This window comes from Cupressus sempervirens, chromosome 10, assembly GCF_028749045.1.
Source record: "Cupressus sempervirens isolate cs-2001-9-10 chromosome 10, ASM2874904v1, whole genome shotgun sequence".
Classification (NCBI taxonomy): Eukaryota; Viridiplantae; Streptophyta; class Pinopsida; order Cupressales; family Cupressaceae; genus Cupressus; species Cupressus sempervirens.
In genome coordinates, this window is record NC_143127.1 from 312,526,778 (window position 1) to 312,543,682 (window position 16,905).

The window sequence follows — 16,905 nt, forward strand, 5'->3', positions numbered from 1 at the left end:
GGCTGATAATGCCATTAAAATGTGTATAATATCAATCTTTCTATATACAATGTGGCATATGCCATCTCAAAATATCTCATGATGCATCCTACGATAACTATACTATCCTAGGGTGCTGGGAGATGATCAAAATGCAGCCTCTTTGCTGCACTAGGTGGATCAGATGCCTCCTACATAAACAAAAAAAGAAAACCCAAAGTTAGACTACTAAATTTATATGATTCTTTGTATCTAACATTGAATTACTCAAATGCATAATGATCTTTTTGTAATAAAAATTTATACTGTCAAAATTTCATAATAAATACCTCTCTCGTTGACCTCCTGCGCCGGTCAGGAGTCCTCTGGTATGCCCTCGGCAATGCTTCTACCTCTCTGATTGTGGGCTGTATATGTTCAAATTATACGTTTGTCAAATGAATCTACAATTTAAACTATAACATTATAATTCATAGCATGCTAAATTTATAACATATTTAATCATGAATTCAATCTACAAGTTACTATTGTAGGCTCCTCCTTAGGAGAGAGTGCCCTCATCATCAAATCTACATAACTCTCTTGTCAGACCTCATGTGCACTAGGAGTCTCCTATGAGATACAAAATAGTAGTTGCTAATATCATGGAAATCAGTTTTGAATTTATTTATGAAGATAAGGATGATAAAAAATAAATGATACTTATACATACAGTGGGGCTCTCAGTGCGAATGGAAATCCCTGATGGTCTACAATGCAGAATCTTTACATGCTCATCGCGAGTAGCCACGCCCTATATACAATAAATAATGTAATTAAATGAGATTACCAAAACATGTTACAAGAATGCATCGATATTTAACCAAATAGAAAGCACCTAGTTACCTTTCCTTTGTCAATGCATGCTGGCTCACCCTCCGCACTTTGTCCCCCCAGGATAGCTGCTACCTGCAAGATAGAAGAAAGTTTAGCAACCATATATGCTACAATATCAAATTGAAAAAAATGCGAACACAACAGAATGTACCATAAATGTCTCCAGACCAAATGAAATGGTTGAGAGCATGGCATCATCAATCTGTCTAAGCTCCTCCTCGGTCATCAACAAAACATGAATGAAGATCACATACATATAAAAGTCAATATGGCTTAAAAATTAAAATTAATATATTATAAAAATTAACTTCAACTTGCATATGTCATAACAAAAAAATATATACATGTACCGGCACTGAAGGAGTCCATGCCTCTGCATTCCCCTCCTCTCTCGCATCAAGGTTTGTAGCCTCTGCATGTGTGTCTGGTGTTTCGTCGCCTAATATTAAATGATACTCAAGAAGATCACCTATGGGACCTAGGCAAATATTCTTGCATGTAATGCAAGTGTGAGGCACACAAACATGTGATGAGGTAGCCAATGATGAACTGGCACCAGCATCATCAACACGAGGAGGCAGGACTGACCTAGCCTAAGATATCATTAGGCTAATCAACCTATGAATGGCTCTAATGGTTTGAGAGCTAGCCTCTTTCATAATATCTGGATGCTGCACTCAAAGAGGAAGGGAGATATCAGTGGGGGGGACAAAAGTGCCAGCTTTTGTCTACTGGGAAGAGGGTCTATCCTAAGGAGCTCCTAGTCCTAAGCCCATGTTGGGCTTCATGCTCCAATAGTTCACTTTAAGTTTCAACACAAATTGTGAATATAATTTTCTAAGGAAATAAAATAGTATGTCTAAATTGCCATGTAGAGGGATATCAAAGACCATCCACCAACGATCCCAAAAATTTTCATGTATGGCATCATTTGTGCACCATTTAATGGATAATTTGAATTTTTTTGGGTTGTCTGGTAAACTCATGTTCGGGTTTGCAAAAAGGCTAGCCAAAAATTCTTTGGTTATGTTGAGGGCCGTGATCTCATCATAGTCCAAACCATCATCAAACATCGCGTGCATTTCATTACACCAATGAAGAGCGGCATTTTGTTGGTTTGTAAGGGTTTCAATGTTATCCACTATGATGTTTAATGTGGATAACATAGGAGGCAATGTGGGTACATTATTATATGTTCTATGCAAACCTCTCAACTCGGTGAGATTCTCATTTATCAAATCCTCAATTCGAGGAGGGTTTTGAAGGGGTAGAGGATCATTTGGTGGATAGTTTTGTGGGGGTACTGGATCATTTGGTTGGGGTTTATGAGGAATATTATTCTATGCCTCAGTGTCATCATTCTGATCAACCATTCCTATTGAATTGCAAAACGCAATATATATTAAAAAAAAACCTTAATTTTAACCAATTTTTTCAAAAAAACCCTAGATTCAACTAAAACAAAAAAAATTATGCTAAAATCTATTCAATTTAGATTAAAAATGAATTAAAAAAACAAAAAAAACTTACTTGGATATTTGATATCCAATATGGAATTTGATATCCGATGTAGAACCCGATATCGGTCGCATCTAGCCTCACAATCCAAAAAATACAAGGCCGCAGGTTTGTGTTTTTTTTAATATGTGATGGCAGGGATTGGATATCCAATATTATATCAAATATCTGATTCAATATCAGATATTTGATATATTGGATATGATATTTTATAACGCAAATCATTTTACATAACATATGATGTTTTATATTACATTATATTATATTTAACATTATGTTATATTATTATAATATAATATTATTATAATTTATATATTATATTATATATTACTTTTTTATTATATATTATATTATAATATATTACTTTATTATTATTATATTTTATATTATACTATATTATATATATATATATATTTATATTATATAATAATAGTATTATTATATTATAGTATTATAATGTATTATATTATATTATATTATCATAATTTATAATATATTATACTTTTTATTAAATATTATATTATAATATATTACTTTTTTATTATTATATTATGCTTATAAATATATATAATATATCATTACTATATATTATAATATTAAATATTATATTATATTATTATAATATAATACATTATAATATAATATTTTTATAATATAATATAATATTATAATGTATTATATTATATTATACTATTATAAGGTAATATTTTTATATTATTATAATATAATAACAATATTATACTAGGCTCCTTGGCATATCGGATTTTCGATATGTTTTCGGATATTCGATAATATCGGATAGCTGATATCAAATTGGATATCTGATCTATAATCGGATATCTAATAAGGCTCGGCCTTACCTTTCAGGTTTGGTACCTGGATAGGTGGAAAAAAATCAGAGTGGATTTTGAAGTGCTTTTAGATGTCTTCAAACTCTACTTTTTTCACATTGCCACTTTTTGGCACACCATGATCTTGCACATACCCTTACAATAGAAGTATCCTTAACACATTAAAATAATCTTTTTGAGAAATTTATTATGTGTTAAAATGTATCATGTGGGTGAATCTCATTATCAAGAGTCCTATTCTAGGAATTTGTTGCATTCAAAAATGAACTTTGACATTGAAATGAAAGATCCATGTACTTTTATATTGAAAACTAACTCAACATACTCCATGTAATATATAACATTAAAGCATATAATCATCTATAATTCCTATTTATAAGATACTCCCTTTACTATACATATAGGTTTCTCAAATACTAAGACTAAACCATTATGTAGTGCTACAACAAAAATATTTCTTGTCGAATAATTTTGTACACCTTAGGTCAGTCTTACACTTTAGCATAACTAGTAAACAAGGATCCAAAAGATTAAGTTAGTGCTTTGTCATTTCTTCTAAATGTTGCTTCCTTCGACACTTGTTTTAGCTAGGTTTGTTAGTATTGGATGAGATTCACTCCTCAGATAGATACACCTATCGATCTCCACTACTTCATTCATTCCAAATGTTAGCCCTCACCAATTCACAATAATCTGTCTGGTAAGGAGAACATCTAGATCAAGGTTTCAAAGGGGCACCCCTTATATAGTACGATCTCACTAGATGCTTATGCACACGACTGGACAAAGAGTTCTTATTTTTTAGGCAAAATCAGAAAAATTGTAACAAGAACTTCTATGACCCTCCCATAGCCATTACTACAACATCTATTGATATAGAATAAATTTGGAATAAGCATAAGCATTTGATACTTATTACAATTTTAGGTATATATTAACTTCTTGTATAAAATTTTAAAATTATATAAAAGAAAAATCATTTATCAATGTGAATCTATTGAGATAACAAGATTATGTTTTAATGCTTGAATATTTCAATGAAAAATCAAATTTATTTTATCCAAAATGATTTGAAAAAAGCTTATAATAAAATCAAATTAACCACAATAAAGCACAGTTTAAAAACAAAGCCAATCTCCTTGATTTGCAAAGTTTTACCCCCCACATCTGTTTGTGTAGGCTGCCTATTTTTGTACCAAATTGAGCTATTTCAATTACTTTGAATATTTTATTAATATCACTACAATTTAAGACTATTACTAGATTGAAATATATATTTACACAACTCTTCAATGCTCCACCTTAACCCTTAAGGATGAAGCCACTGAAGTTTAGATAAACAATCTTGGAAAGTAGAGTATTACACATTCTACATCATGGAATTCTTAAGGTTCAAATGAATAGCCTTTGTAAAAAATATTCCTCAGCATAAAAAGGCCAAATAGATGGATATGGTTTAAAAGAAGCTAGGCCAAAGCTCAAAGAACTATTAATTCCTGTTGATCAATAATTCACAGAACAAAACAAAGCTAGAACACCACTTTCCAAAAAAAACGTCATGCAACCAAGCCAGATAATCCTAAGCAACCATGAATAACCCTATAGCAACAAATAATACAATTGAAATTCAAAAGATTAGAAAAATTGGCTATTTAAAGCTAATAACCAATTCTATTATGACATGGAAAGAATAACATGGAATAATCAACAAGCATATGGTATCAATTTCTATCCATCTAAAAATACATGATATCAAAATCTATCCTAGTGAGGAGTAGTTATCTCCAATAGTAAATCACCATTCCAAATGTTCAAATGTAGTTCCCACATAAAAGCAATTTTCATCTGTTGCTCGAATTAATTCTTAGTTCTTTCAATCCTATCATCAATCATGTAGCTAAGGCTTTTGTGCTTGTATTGAGAAAAGCAACCCAAAAAAAATTAAAGACAGAAGAAGAAAACCTTAAATATTTTCAAGCTTTTCCACAAGCATGATCTTCTCATTCGAGTAGCTTAAATCAATTATAATATAGATCAATTGCTCTAGAAGTTCTGCAAAATCATTTGAAGCCCCTATTTTGTTTTGGTGCTTCCATTCAGAAAAAACAAGTGTTTCATAACTGATCTTTATAAGCACAAGCCACCAAAATTAATTGAAAGCTCCACATAATAACCTATATTGGAATTTATGAGACAAGCACAAAACATCTAAATGATTGATAGAAAAAAACCAAATGAAAGTGAAGTTCAAATGAACACACTACACACAAGTTCCATGGTGTCTAATTATTCAATCAATGTTATGAATTCTAACAATATTTTCTTGGCCTGAAAACATGATTGTGAGTGTTTTGTAGATTGTTTTGGAAGGGAAGATAACATGTGGATAGATTTTTTGGACAAAAATAGATGTTTCCAGAATGTGTTGGAAAGAAAAAAAACATGTGGACAGATTTTTTTCCGACAAAGATTAGATGTTTGTAGAAATTGCATTAAAATAGATGTTTCTTGAATGTGTTGGAAGGAAAAAAACATGTAGACGGATTCTTTAATTTTTATTTTTGACAAAGATTAGATGTTTGTAGAAATTGCATTAATTACAACCACCCACCAATGCTAGATTTTTTTGAAAAGCTTTTTAAAAAGTTAATGTTGATGAAAAATATTTTATTTTGATATCTAGTAATAAATATTAGAACTATTGGGTAAGTGCACCAAGTTGTGGTGCCAAAAGGGGGGTATAAGTGGACACCTTTTTCCTGAAATCTGCAAATTTTTAACTTCAACAAGAATTTGAAGATAGTTACGCTCAAAATTTCAAGATATGAAAAAAACAAAAGTTGTAGTCCTTTGAATCTAGTTTCTAAACTACTAATTTTTTTTCAAAATGGTTTGGTTTTAGGTCCTCAAAAAAGGGGGCCACAAAAGTGGTACTGTTTATTCCAAAAAAACATAACATAGTACAAAGTGTGAGCCCCCTAAAATTTTAAAGTTTTTTTTGAAATTCTTTAATCACTTTGGTCAAAAGTTACTTAACACTATGTAGTTTATCCATATTTTTCGGGTAATTTTATAATGTGTTTTTTCTTTTTAATAAAATTTTTAACTAGACACATCCCAAAAATGTGAAATATCTGTGTGCTTCCCCTAGAAATAATTAAAAACTAATCTAAAATCAAATTTATTTATTTTTCAAAGTGTGGAGAATGGAGTCTAGTTTCTAAAAAACTAAGTTGTTGCAAAATTCGATGAACGAGCTAAAATATATAGCCCAATTAGTGCATGGTGGTTTTTGACAAAAAATGAACATACATTCAAAAGAAATTATAGATGAAAGGTTTGAAATAGTTCAAATTAAAAATAAATCATATGGTTAGATAGCTAACATAGAGACCTATAATGCTATGTAACCTGATCTTATCGATACCCAACCATGAGGAATTGTGAAGGGGAGCACACAAGAAAAAGTAATTATTTTTGGTATGTTTGTTGGAAAACACATCTTAGACCTATTTATAAACTCCAAACCTGTGGGTTGGATCTCCAAGGAAAAACCAAGCCTTAGGCTTGGGTTTAATGCAAAGCTTTTAATAGCGCGTGCACCCTATAGTGTGCATGTGCTATTTAACTTTGCATTAAGTATAGTGCGTATGCACTATAGGGCGCACACACTATCAACATGTAAATTACAAAATAGAACGGGGGGCAAGGGAATGCCTATGCATGTGTGAGAAAAATAGAGAGAAAGTAGGGGATGGGAGAGGGGAGAGAGTACAAGATGGGAGAGAGAAAGTGAGAAAGAGTAAAGGTGGCAAAGAGAGTATAGGATTGGAGAAAGAGGAAGTGTGAGAGAGTAGGGGTGGTAGAGAGAGTAGGGGTAGCAAAGAGAGTGCAGGATGCAAGAGAGAGTAGGGGTGGTAGAGAGAGTATAGGATTCGAGAGAGAGTAGGAGTGGCAAAGAGAGAGTGCAAGATAGGGGAGAGAGATTGACAGTAGGGGATGGGAGAGAGAGGAAGTGTGAGAGAGTAGGGGTGGCAGAGAGAGTACAGGATGTCAGAGAGAGTATAGGATGCGAGAGAGGTGTGAGAGAGAGTAGGGGTGGCAAAGAGAGAGTGCAGGATGGGGGAGAGAGATTGACAGTAGGGGATGGGAGAGAGAGTACAAGTTGGGAGAGAGAGATTGAGAGTAGGAGATGGGGGAGAGAGAGAGTAGGCAGTGGGAGATGGAGTGGGAGAGGAAGAGCAAGAGAGAGGAGAATGAGAGTGCATGTGTGTGAAAGAGAGAGAGTATGGAATGGGAGAGGGGGAAGATAGAGTAGCTTGAGAGAGAGTAGGGGATGGAAGAGAGAGTAGGCGATGGGAGAGGGAGTGGGAGAGGAAGAGAGAGGGGGGATAGAAATGTGTGCAAGAGAGAAAGAGAGAGAGAGTAGGGGATAGGAGAGAGTGTGAAAATGTAAGAGAGAGTAGAGAGGGGGAGAGAGAGTGAGAGTGAAAGTGAGAGTGAGTAGGTGGTGGGAGAGGGAGTGGGAGAGGGAGAGTGAGTGAGAGAAAAAGTAGGGGATGGGAGAGGAGAGAGGGGGGATGGGTGTGTGTGTGTGTGTGTGAAAGAGAGAGAGTAGGGAATGAGAGAGGGGAGAGAGAGATAGAGAGAGTAGGCAATGGCAGAGGGATGGGAGAGAGAGGGAGAGAATGAGAGAGAGAGAGAGAGAGATAGTAGGCGGTGGGAGAGGGAGTGGGAGGGAGAGAGAGGTGGAATGGAAGTGTGTAAGAGAGATAAAGTAGGGGATGGGAGAGAGTAGGCAGTGGGAGAGGGACTGCGAGAGAGAGAGGGGGGGAATGAGAATGTGTATTTATTTATAAGAGAGATAGAGTAGGGGATGGGAAAGAGAGAGTGAGAGTAAGGGATGGGAGAGAGAGAGTAGAGAGGAAGAGAGAAAAATTGAGAGAGAGAGATAGTAGGCAGTAAGAGAGAGAGTGGGAGAGGGAGAGAGAGAGGGAGAGGGAGAGGGAGAGGGAGAGGGAGAGAGATAAGGGGGATGGAAGTGTGTGTGATAGATGTAGAGAGTAAGGGATGGGAGAGAAGAAGAGTGGGGGGATAATAGTGTGTGTGTCTATGAAAGAGAGAGAGTAGGGGATGGGAGAGAGTGTGGGAGTAGGGGGTGGAAGAGAGAGAGTATGAAAATGGGGAAGAGAAAGTAGGTGGGAAAGGGAAAGAGAGAGGGGGGATGGGAGTGTGTGTGTAAGAGAGATAGAGTAGGGGATGGGAGAGAGTGTAAGAGTGTGAGAGAGTAGGAGATGGGAGAGGAGAGAGAGAGAGTAGGGGATGGGGGAGAGAAAGTAGGCAGTTGGAGAGGGAGTGGGAGAGGGAGAGAGAGGGGGGGATGGGAGTGTGTGTGTAAGAGAGACAAAGTAGGGGAAGGGAGAGAGTAGGGGATGGGAGAGGAGAGAGAGAGTAGGGGATGGGGGAGAGGAAGTAGGCGGTGGGAGAGGGAGAGAGAGGGGGGGATGGGAGTGTGTGTAAGAGAGATAGAGTAGGGGATGAGAGAGAGTATGAGAGTGAGTAGGTGGTGGCAGAGAGAGCTCATACAAGATGGGAGAGAGAGAGAGTAGAGAGGGAGAGAGAGAACTTGAGAGAGAGAGAGAGATAGTAGGGAGTGGGAGAGGGAGAGGGAGAGAGATAGGGGGGATGGGAGTGTGTGTGATAGATGTAGAGAGTAGGGGATGAGAGAGAAGAGAGTGGGGGGATAAGAGTGTGTGTGTCTATGAAAGAGAGAGACTAGGGGATGGGAGAGAGTGTGAGAGAGAGTAGGGGGTGGAAAAGAGAGAGTATGGCAATGGGGGAGAGAAAGTAGGCGGTGGGAGAGGGAGTGGGCGAGGGAGAGAGAGAGGGGGAATGGGAATGTGTGTAAGAGAGACAAAGTAGGGGATGGGAGAGAGTAAGGGATGGGATAGGAGAGAGAGAGAGTAGGGGGTGAGGGAGAGAAAGTAGGTAGTGGGAGAGGGAGTGGGAGAGGGGGAGAGAGAGGGGGGATGGGATTGTGTGAGTAAGAGAGACAGAGTAGGGGATGGGAGAGAGTGTGAGAGTGAGTAGGTGGTGGCAGAGAGAGCTCGTACGGGGATGGGAGAGAGAGTGTGAGATTAGGGAATGGGAGAGTGTGAGAGAGAGTAGGGGATGGGAGAGTGAGAGTGGGAGTAAGGGATGGGAGAGAGAGAGAGAGAGAGAGAGAGTAGAGAGGGAGAGAGAGAGAGATAGTAGGTGGTAGGAGAGAGTGTGAGAGTAGGGGGTGATAGAGAGAGAGTACGACGATGGGGGAGAGAAAGTAGGTGGTGGGAGAGGGTAAGAGAGAGGGGGGATGGGAGTGTGTGTGTTTAAGAGAGATAGAGTAGGGGATGGGGAGAGAAAGTAGGTAGTGGGAGAGGGAGAGAGAGAGGGGGGATGGGAGTGTGCATGTAAGCGAGATAGAGTAGGGGATGGGAGAGAGTGTGAGAGTGAGTAGATGGTGGAAGAGAGATCTTGTATGGGGATGGGAGAGAGAGAGAGAGTGAGATTAGGGGATGGGAGAGTGTGAGAGAGAGTAGGGGATGGGAGAGAGAGAGTGAGAGTAAGGGATGGGGGAGAGAGAGAGATAGTAGGCGATAGGAGAGAATGTGAGAGTGTGAGAGTAGGGGGTGGAAGAGAGAGAGTATGACGATGGGGGAGAGAAAGTAGGTGGTGGGAGAGGGAAAGAGAGAGGGGGGATGGGAGAGAGTGTGAGAGAGTAGGGGATGGGAGAGGGTGTGAGAGAGTAGGGGATGGGGGAGAGAAACTAGAAAATGGGAGAGGGAGAGGGAGAGGGGGGATGGGAGTGTGTGTGTAAGAGAGATAGAGTAGGCGATGGGAGAGAGTAGAGAGGGAGAGAGAGAACTTGAGAGAGAGATAGTAGGCAGTAGGAGAGGGAGTGGGAGAGGGAGAGGGAGAGAGAGAGTAGGAAGAGAGAGAGGGTAGGGGATGGGAGAGAGTAGGGAGGATGGGGAGTGATGTTTTTTCACATAGTGCATACGCACTATAGTGTGTACGTGCTTTATAGTGTGTACGTGCTATAGTGTGTATGCACTATGTGAAATCACCTAAAAATGGTCAAAAAGCAACTTTGGGGCCCATTTCATCCATTCTACTTTTAATCTGTTATGCACTTTGTTATTCTGACAGATATCACGGGTTTCAACATAGAAAACACCAAATTCAATCATTGGATACGTGATTTGAAAACTTTTTGAATATCCCTTGTATAAAAAAGGTTAGTGCAATCTATTTTAAATATTGTTTGTTCATATATAGATACAAATTTGATTATAATTTGACATGTTGTTTAATATATAGTGAATTCATTGAAATTTGTATGTTTGAATGAAATGTTATTTCGAAATGGTTAGAAATTTGATAAGTCATTTGATATATGTTGTGTATTCATTCAAGTAATTATAATTTTTATATGTATTTGAATAATTTGTAATTTACACATTTTAAGTAATTCATATGTTTGAATAATTTGACATGTAGAAATCATCATCATGCCAAGGAAGAAACCAAAAACTCAAACAAATGAAGATAGGGAGAGAGATTTGGCAATTAAAAGAGATAAAATGAAATTACTATGTGAGCAAAGAAAATTGCAAAGCAATAATCAAGAATTGACTTTCGAAGAGAATCAAGAACTACTGGTACAAAGAAACAAAGAGGAAGAATTGGAAAGACAAAGAGAATGAATGAGACTATTATGCTCAAGAAGATAATTGAATTGTGAAGCTACACCATCTTCCAATGTTGAAGTCATATCGTCCACTACACCATCTTCCAATGTCGAAGTCATATCGTTCTCTCATGTTGAAGAGACTGATTTGTAGATCCGATGATATATACACTCCATCATGTCATGTTGAAGGCACAACATCAACACATCAAGTAGGTGATATTCCATCTTTTGCATCTTATTGTCAAGGCACATCATCTTTGGTTCAAGGTATGCAATACACTTGACCTTATGTTGATGTTCAAAATATTTAGTCATTGAAAAATTTTTAGTGTATGAGTTTATGAAGATTTTTTTGTGAAAAGATTATTTACGAGTATGCAAGGCATACCCATAGAGCTTGATGGCTAGATTTGCAATTCAAGTTGTGCAAGGATATGTTTCCATTGGATACCATTGTTTTGGTTGTAGATTTTGTAGAGAATTACACACTACAACCACAAAATGAGGTGCAAGCAAAGTATTATACTTCTCAACAGGTTTCCATATTTGTTCGCATAGCATTCATGCATTCACCTACAAGTACAGAGGATGACCGAAAGATTTTGAGGGAGTACCATTTTTACATCAGTGATGATCGATCACATTCTATGAAGTTTGTACATGGTTGTTTTCATCTATTTTATGGAGATTTGGCTAATAGGGGCATAACATATCGTTAGCACATTATTTGGTCAGACAATTGTGCATCTCAATTCAAGAATGCACATATGTTCTATTGGTTGAGTAGGATGCACAGGTTGTGTAGAATTCAATGTATGTGGAATTTCATAGAGGCTGGTCATGGTAAGGGAGAGGATGATGGTGCAGGTGCATGCATTAAAAAAATGTTGGCTCGTGAAGAACTAAAGTACAAATATGGAGCAATATTAACAGATGTAAAATCCATCATCCAATGGAGTAATGCTACAATGGGTCTAGGTAAGGAAGGTGAGTCTACAGTTCATAGATTTTTTTGGTTGATAGATAATACTGACATTGTACAATATCAGGATTGTTGCACACTAACAGGATCTAGTGAGTTACACTCTTTTAGAAGCTTTGATGCATGTTCATGGAGTATCCACACACGAAAAATGGCATGCTATTGTCTATCATGTGCAGAAGAAAATTGGGATGACTGTGAGTCGATTGAATGTGTGGACAAATGGGATATATGAGTTTTGGACCCAATTGACACCTATCGTCCCCCACAAGCACTAGAAATCGTAGAGATGGATTCATCTATTGACTTTGACTGCTTGTCAAATCTAGTGCAACTTGGTAATATATATATATATATATATATATATATATCTCTTTTTAATTTCAATATGTAACTTTATAACTTTTACCCAAGTATTTTCTGAATTAATGACCGCATTTTGTACATTTGTCACTGCAGGCCATGTTTTTGCTGTTATTGCACCTAAAGACAATGAAGAAGGGATAGATTATTATTTGTGTCATTTTGTTGAAGCCAAACAAAAATTGGATCACTCGGTTATAGATGGTGAAGGTTTAGAGTACCATGTCGGTGCGGTGGTTGTAATAGGCACATGGCTTAGACGATATTCTATGAAGGACCCTAACTTGTGGTTATTCAAGGATTGGAAAATAGAGAGGAAGATTCTTCATTATTAAAACCTTGTTTTTGCATCAAATGTCCACTTGATAAAATATGGTGGAAAACCACATAATAAAATTCTTTGGAAAGTTCGCAAGTTAGACCATGAGGCAATATTTGAGACATTAAAATGTTGAGCAGATCTAGTTGGCTCATTACATTAAATAGGGAGAGAGAGAGAGAGAGAGAGAAGAGGGCTAATTCTTATGTTAGATTTTTTACTGTGCTAATTCTTCATTTGTAGGTCACCAAAGAAGAGGGCTAATAAAGTTGACGCACAAGTGATAAATGGTGAGATGCCAAAATCATCTACGAAATGGTATTATCAATTCACATCCTCAATATTTATTAGTGTTCTTTGTTCAAGTACCATTGTATGTTAATCATCTTATGCCTGGAATTGGAGAGGATCACAATAATCAAAAAGTGAGAGGGAAAATAGGTCTCGATCTGATGAAAATGGGGCAGTGACAAATATAGTTCTCTCTAAGGATAATGTAGCTATTTAAATCATGCATATTTGATGGCCATTTCGCTCTATTTTTCAGTCCTTTTTCACAACACTATTTCTAACATGGTGTTCTTCAAGTTCATGAATGATCACAATATCTGTGACTATACAACAAGTGTGTGTGTTTGATGCAAAGCCCTCCTATATTCCCCTAGGAACCACAACTCAACTCTGGGATTCTCTTGTATTCTTGGAATCTACCCAAGGAATTAGACTCTACTAGGGTTCAAGAGGAGGTCTTTTACTTGGTAACATCTTCCTACAACCATGTCTAAGAGGTTATAACCCAAATCTTCAGTTTGTCTTCTAAACACTCACATTGTTCACCATGCACCTAGTGTACCCTGGTGACTCCAACATACCAAAACTCATCCTTGGCTTCATACCATGACCCCAACACCTTCAATAATCTTAAAACATCCAATCTAACATGTTCCAACTCCTTGCACACTCTTAGCAACTCATCTCTTACACTTTCTCGATTTTGCCTCTTCCAGGCTTGTTCCAACTAGCCCTTGCCAGTCACTAATTTTTTGTTTTCTCCAAACTTTCCCACAGAATTTCCTAAACTATTGGGTGATTAAAATACCCTTTTCATCACTCTAATATATACTCCAAAACCAATTACACTTTTTTTGTAAAATATCACTCAAAATTGGCTATTTGAGTTTGCCAACTAGGCCTAGTTTAAGGCCATTTACAAAGCAACTCACAATCCCTTGACTTTTGGAACTCCCTTGAACCAAAATAGTCTTAAGAGATGACTAAAATGCAAGTATTATTCTATTTTTTTGGTCTCATGATCAACTTCACAAACCACTAATAGATGTTTGAACTACCCATAGCTAGGAATCCCTCCTAGAATTTGTGACAAAATTGAAGAGTAGTGAAGTTCTCAAGGAAAAACCCTGAAAGTAGTTCCAAAGAGAAAAAAGAAGCTAAGACCTATTTCTCATATTCTAAAGATAAAATCTCACCTCATTTTTACCTTGAAGAATTTTCTCTTGATAAAAAAAAGTGAAAAGAAAAGCTTCGACTACTAAAAGTAACCTTGACAATACTAGAAAATTGAAACCCCAAAAGAAGAAAATATATTGGCATTGACCAGGGAGATTTTGACAAGGAAACATAATAAGAGGAGGATAGAAAAATGATACATGGAAAAAAATTTAAAAAATTAGTTTATCTTAGGAGAAAGGAGGTTGTTGAGGTTTAGAAGTAAGAAAGACACTATGAAGAAAGTTAAAGAAGAGGAAGCGGCTTGTAAAGAAAAGAAAGAGTATACCTTTGTGGATCCTAAAGAAACCATTAGTTCTAAGGAAAAATATTATGAGAAAGATGAATAAATTGAGGATTCAAAGGATGAAAAGTCTACTCATACTTTAGTAAATCAAAGGAATGTGCAAGAAATGAGGAATTTAGAGTGTAATTCTCTACCCATGTAGGAACTAGGGAGGAAAACCCTATTCAAGAAAGCCAAATGCAGAGTGCTACTATTGAAGGAAATGTCATGGGTTATATTGAGACCCTAAAAAATAGAACTCTTGCATCAAAATAGGTCATTCCTAATACTATCTCAATGGAATAATTTTATTCTTTTGTCACTTCTATATGTATGGTACAAGATGGTCTAATAATCTGAGAAAACTAAATAAGTACTTGAAAATAAGTAGGAAGGAAGAAGAGAAAAAGGATATTTAGGAAGAAGAGGATGAAGAAAGATAGAAAAGATAGCTTAAAGGCATCACCAAGATAGCTTTCTACCTTTCTCTACTCTTTTCTCTACTCTTTGTACTCAAGTTATTGGTAATTCTTATCATATCACAACTATTCTTCATGGTTCATGCCCATTATGTGTTTCCCAATCTCATGAAGGAAGTTTTTGATAGATGAAGCATATATAATGGAACATATCTTGATTTTCTTGACCTTATGTGGACTTGAATCTTGGCTTTCCAATAATTTCACATCTCATGGAAATAGATCCATATTATTTGGTTCCTAACCTATATTTGTTATACATTTTCTTAGCATTTGGAAATTTAATATTTATTATGTTGATGTGTTGGTCACATAATTATATAAATTTAGGTAGTTATCATTAATCAAGAAAGTATTATGAAATTAGTAACAAGACTAGATCTTAGAATTTCGAGGATAAGAGATTTGAATTTGAAGTTAGAGTTGTATGGCTAACATGTAAAACTGCATGTTATAGGCTCATTGTAACTAAATTTCTAAATCTAGTAGTTTCATCATCCTTGTCTCTCAAAGAAATATCTTAGTATGACAAACTATACTAAGGAAATTTATTTATTAGATATCAGATCCAAGGTTATAGAGATGATGGAGTTAAAAGGCTTGAAAGGTATTTGAATACTTTTATAGAGCTTCAATACAAGATAAGATTAAATAAGTTAAGTTTCAAAACATAACATAAGATTATTAGTACCCTAAAGACTAAGTATAATTTTAAAAAAGATGAGAAAACATAAGGTGGAAGAGGTGGAAGATTTCAAGATGGAATTTTTAGGTCAACTCAAAATGAGCAAATTTGTAACAATGTGCCAAGTGAACCTTCTAGGTCCTAATGGGAAAATCCCACAAACAATCAACTCTAGGATGTTTTTAGGATTTAATAGGTTTTTTCTAGCCTATATAGCATTTTCCCATCAACACCTTTCAATTTCCATACCCTGCAAGCCAAAATGCATAATTCACCCAAATGTTGTCAATGCATTTTCACAAGTCTATGACAGTAGCAAGACAAAATGATGGATAACTTTTGATTTTTTCAAATGACTCCTTGAATAAATGGCCTTTCTAGATACCCTTTATCCTTGTGTAAAACATATGTAAGACTTAGATGAAATTCCTTTAGAAAATATCTGAGATTCTACACACTGCCCCTGTTTTCATCAATGAAGCAATAGTGCATTTACAAAGCAACATATAGAAATAATCAATGTATGGAATTCAAACTTTGCATAGGCTCCTAAAATGACTTCAATTAGACAAATCCACTCTCAATTTAAGTCTATGGGTTCCCTAACCCCAAAAGCTTGAATTCATCTTCTCAAAACCCGTATTCCTAGGGCATCACCAATCTCACACGTACCAAGCCTTCTTGGACTGATTCAAAAATTATACATCTATGTTTTATCACCATAAACATGAATAAACTCACAAACACTGCCCTCCTTAAGGAAAATCCCTTCCTAATTGACTGTCCCCTCCAAATAACCCTTGTTTTCACAACTTTATTTGATTTGGTGGCCACCAATCTCAAGTTAGATCTTCATTTCATGGTTAGAAATATTTGTAGAAGTTAGATAAATGGAATTTCATGGAATAATCATGATTAGATGCAAAAAACTATCAACATGCTTAGAAATAAGACTACTATAGGCAATAGTATAGAAATTTGATGAACAAAACTTCAAGTTTGAATGCTAAACTGAGTAAAGAATATCAAAACATGTCTGCTAAGATGTTACCAATAATTGCAACAAGTGAAAGCACTCGCAAAGCAAAGAGATCTTCAAATTACTCTTGAAACCAAGCACTTTCCTTTTTTTTTTTGAGACAGTCCATACAATCTGTGTTTATAGTCCATCCAAAATAGATATTTATAGACTTGGGAGATAGAAACTGACCCCCTTAACCAACTCCAACTGGTTTCACTTCCTATTCCTTCATAAAATTTAAACTATGGAGTTTCCCTCCAAAATGCCCATGTAGCCGTTACATTCAAGATCCCTAGATCCTATTCAAT